This window comes from Tachypleus tridentatus, chromosome 2 (genome assembly GCF_004210375.1).
Source record: "Tachypleus tridentatus isolate NWPU-2018 chromosome 2, ASM421037v1, whole genome shotgun sequence".
In the NCBI taxonomy this organism is placed as follows: Eukaryota; Metazoa; Arthropoda; class Merostomata; order Xiphosura; family Limulidae; genus Tachypleus; species Tachypleus tridentatus.
The window spans coordinates 52378352-52383221 of NC_134826.1; the positions used below are offsets into that span (position 1 = coordinate 52378352).

At 34.3% G+C, this 4870-nt stretch overlaps 1 pseudogene; it reads left to right on the forward strand.

Annotated features, from left to right (window-relative positions):
• Nucleotides 1-1080: 1080 nt before the first annotated feature.
• On the forward strand, nucleotides 1081-2511 carry LOC143235598 (FMRFamide receptor pseudogene; annotated as a pseudogene).
• The last annotated feature ends 2359 nt before the right edge of the window (nucleotides 2512-4870 follow it).

Consider the following 4870-nt stretch of genomic DNA (forward strand, 5'->3'; position numbering starts at 1 on the left):
TAATTATATCTGTGTTATTAATTACAATAAACGCTAATAAAACGCTTACTATTACTTTTGTTATTCTTTTACATGGAATTTTTTTTACTTTAAACTAGGGTATTTTAACGTCAAAATTATCACACAAATTGTAATATGCAAACTATTGTATTCTATTTTATGATTTTGTTAAAATTAATGTCGGTGAGCCGCTTACATCTTGTATGATCGAACTCGATTTTAACCACGGATGTTAAGGCCCAGTGTTATCTTTTATGATGTGTTTCGATGGCTGTAATAAGACATTAATAATGTTGTTTCCTTATCTGTAACTTGTTGATAGTTTGTATGTTAAAAGCAAAACGTGGATTTATATTGATTATCCTAACTAATCTACTTCAGGTTTCACCTCTGGTCTTCTTCAAAGATTTCTTCTTCCTGATGAAAAACTCCGAAAGCTTAAACTTTGCTGTGATTAATAATGGCCAACACGAAATTCAATATTTAAGCGAAATTTCGCAGTTTTAAGTGGTAGAATGAATAATTAAAATTACCAAAACTAATTCTTGAGCTTTGATCTAGCTAAGATGTAACCCTCCAGTAAGAAGGACTTTTGATGGTTTTCTCTCTAGAATCTATAGAATGTGAAGGTCTGCGGAAACAGAAGACCAGTGGATGAAAACGCCAGTTACAATTCAGAGCATATTAATAAGGATTAATATTAATGTCAATATATATATTTTTCTGAGTTAACATGACTTTATAGAGGTATATGGTGGTCCTGGTGGCGCACGGTAAACCACTGTGCAGCTTTGTGTTTAACAACAAACGGTGTGTGTGTTTTTCATATAGCAAAGCCACATTGGGCTATCTGCTGAGTCCACCGAGGGGAATCGAGCCCCTGATTTTAGCGTTGTAAATCCGTAGACTTCCCGCTGTACTAGCAGGGGAGACAACAAACGGAGTCCAACAGCGTCTTTCCTTCTCAAACAATTAAAAACTTGTAAACAAAATATTCACTAGTTGTACACCGTTTTTGGTTGCTTATATATAAACAAACGCCTTCCAGTTTCTATGTTTCGTTTTGTTTTTTTATTCTTCCAGATATTCCTGTACGTCCATCAATGGGAGAATTTTAATTCCAATGAAGAAGACTGGAATACGTTACAGCTGAGCTTCAACGAAACCTGAGTTTCTCAGTGAAGAATGGAATAAATAGTAGACTTTAAAAAATCAATTATTTTATTTTGTTTTCAATGGATGACATTGACAAAGGGAACTTGACAACGAACTTAAGTAATTGGACAGAAAACGTGAAATTTAGGCCAAAGGAAACCAGCTTTGAACCCTTATTCCATTTCATAGTCACAGGGGTTCTAAGCACAACCGTAAGTCTGTTTGGTATCGTGGGAAATGCCATTTCGTTATTTATTTTGTCACAGCGGCAAATGCAAACATCCATTAACTGTTGTCTCCAGGGTCTGGCAACGTTTGACACGGCTGTCTTAGTAACAGCTTTGCTGATGTTGTGCTTGCCAACAATTGGCTCTAAAGTTTCTTTGTTGTCGAGTTATTCCAATATAATATTTCCTGTTATAGTTCCAGTTGTCTACCCCTTAGGTCTAATGGCACAGACTGGGTCAGTTTGGGTCACAGTAATCGTAACGGTAGAGCGGTACACCGCTGTTTGTCACCCACTGAAAGCAAGAGCCTTCTGCACCAAACGTCGAGCTTTCCTCTATATTATCTGCGTCACCATTTTGTCTTTCTGTTACAACATTCCCAGATTTTACGAACTCGAGTGCATCAGTAGCGTTGACTCAGTCACCAATTCAACAGTATATAGTGTCGTCCCTTCCCAGTTTCGTCAGAATGCCCTTTACTTTGAAGTTTATCACGTCTGGCTCTATCTGTTCATCATGTACTTTCTTCCCTTTCTCACCTTGGCATTGCTGAACAGCGCCATCTGGCAAACTGTTCAAAGAGCCAATAGGAATCGACGGCGTCTTACACGACAACAAGAAAACGAAATCAATTTAGCCATGATGTTGTTCTGTATTGTAGGCATATTCTTTGTTTGTAACATTCTAGCACTTGTTGTAAACATTATGGAATATTTTGGGGAAGTGATTCATTCCATGGTTGCTGTTTCAAACCTGTTGGTAACAATAAACTCCTCTGTAAACTTCATCATCTATTGCATCTACGGCCAGAAATTCAAAACGATGTTTCTGCGCATGTTCTGTGCGTGTCACATCAAGAAATACGTCAAAGAAGTAGAAAATACGAACGCTGCTGTACAAGTCGGAGTTAATGGTCTTCCAACGCGGCTACTAATGAGACGGTCCCCAAGCTTTTCTGTGACAAACGTTTAAAAAAATGACTATGTGCGAACCCTGGTGAACGTTCACATTTGCCTATTAGATTTTGAGAGTTTCATCAAACGGGAACAACCTGGAGACAACTGAAATCTCTATGGATATGTTTCAGCTATGTAAAACATTTAAAAAAACTGCTGCGTAAATGTAAAGTTAGGCCTAATAAACATTAGATATAAAACTGTAGTTATTTTATCGTTAGATACATATCACCTAATGATATTCTCATACATAAAAACTACTTTTGTGTTTAGGGCACTCGATTCTCAATCTGTGGATTGCGGGTTAGAGTCCTCGCTTCACCAAATATGCTCTCTCTTTCAGCAGTTGGGGCGTTATAAAATTACTATCAATCCTACCATTTATTTGTTAAATGGTATTAACTAGCTGCCATCCCTCATCTATTTGCTTCAGAACTATGAACTGTTAGCGCAAGAAAAGCCATCTAGTGGCTTTGTATGATATTTTACAAACAAATAAACACACACAAAAACTTCGAATGAATTTATTAAATTACAAAACACAAGTAATATATGTCGATTATGGTTCCAAAGACGTTTTAATAAATGTTTTAACTACAAAAAACACTAATACTTTGAAAATTAGCAAGAAAAAAATTCTCTCGTTCTTTCAAACAAAAGGTTTCACGTTCGTAAACACAAAAACCAACCAACCTTTGAAGAATAAATAAACAGAAAATTTATATTTAGTTTGTCCACTAAACACCGATAATCGACTCCACGTAACATGTTCATTTCAAAATATAATTTTGTTTACAGTTTTAATTACAAAATATATCTTAGGACTTTTGTTTGTGGAAGCGGAACTCAGATAAACCCTCACAAACATTCAATATTGCAGCACAGTCTTTACATGGTTAAAATGTACAATCTTTATCTCAAAGTAGTTTCTTTCCATGTTCTCAAAAGTTGTGATGAATTGAGTAAATATATCGTACATACTTTAATATGCCGTACATACTTTAAGAAGTATAAATAAACAAATAAATCAGAATACTTTACCATGTTTATCTTCTGAAATACCAGACTTAGTTTTTAAGTAATATCAGGCTTAGTTTTTAACAGAAAATTATATTTCTTTCAACATTCTGAATAACAAAAACCATGAAAAACTGACAGAATCACAACTGTACACAACATAGTGACAAAGTTTATCTGACAGAATCACAACTGTACACAACATAGTGACAAAGTTTATCTGACAGAATCACAACTGTACACAACATACTGACAAAGTTTATCTGACAGAATCACAACTGTACACAACATACTGACAAAGTTTATCTGACAGAATCACAACTGTACACAACATAGTGACAAAGTTTATCTGACAGAATCACAACTGTACACAACATACTGACAAAGTTTATCTGACAGAATCACAACTGTACACAACATACTGACAAAGTTTATCTGACAGAATCACAACTGTACACAACATAGTGACAAAGTTTATCTGACAGAATCACAACTGTACACAACATAGTGACAAAGTTTATCTGACAGAATCACAACTGTACACAACATAGTGACAAAGTTTATCTGACAGAATCACAACTGTACACAACATAGTGACAAAGTTTATCTGACAGAATCACAACTGTACACAACATAGTGACAAAGTTTATCTGACATAATCACAACTGTACACAACATAGTGACAAAGTTTATCTGACAGAATCACAACTGTACACAACATAGTGACAAAGTTTATCTGACAGAATCACAACTGTACACAACATACTGACAAAGTTTATCTGACAGAATCACAACTGTACACAACATACTGACAAAGGTTATCATCAGTTCTTTAAGTGATACATGATGAGTGTATAACGGGATCTTCAGATGACATTTCCAGGTATACCACAAGTATATTCTTCCTGTGAACACAGAAGAAGAGAGGATATTTCAACTTTTCGGGCAGTGCTCAGAGTGTGCGTGGTGCACAAAAAGTCTGGTTCTAAAATAAATCAAGTTCATAAAATGACAGTTCCTGCCATCTTGTTCATCAGACAAGAGGAGAAAATATTGTATTATAGAAAATATTATATTATTGAAGATATAAAAATATTGTATTATAGAAAATATTGTAATTTAGAAAACATATGAATAAAATAAGTAAATTATTACAAATTGAAAATCCATTTCAAGACAATTTGTGAAACATTGTTTAAAATAAATACAGGAAAACATTTTAAGATATATAAAATTTATTTGAACAAAGATCAGTTAAAGGACTAGATTTCTCGGCATCCTTACAGTCTTTATCAGGAGTAATATATACACAACCATTTTTACAGTTTTTGTCAGGAGTAATATATACACAACCATCTTTACAGTCTTTATCAGGAGTAATATATACACAACCATCTTTACAGTTTTTATCAAGAGTAATATATACACAACCATCTTTACAGGTTTTATCAGGAGTAATATATACACAACCATCTTTACAGTTTTTATCAGGAGTAATATATACACAACCATCTT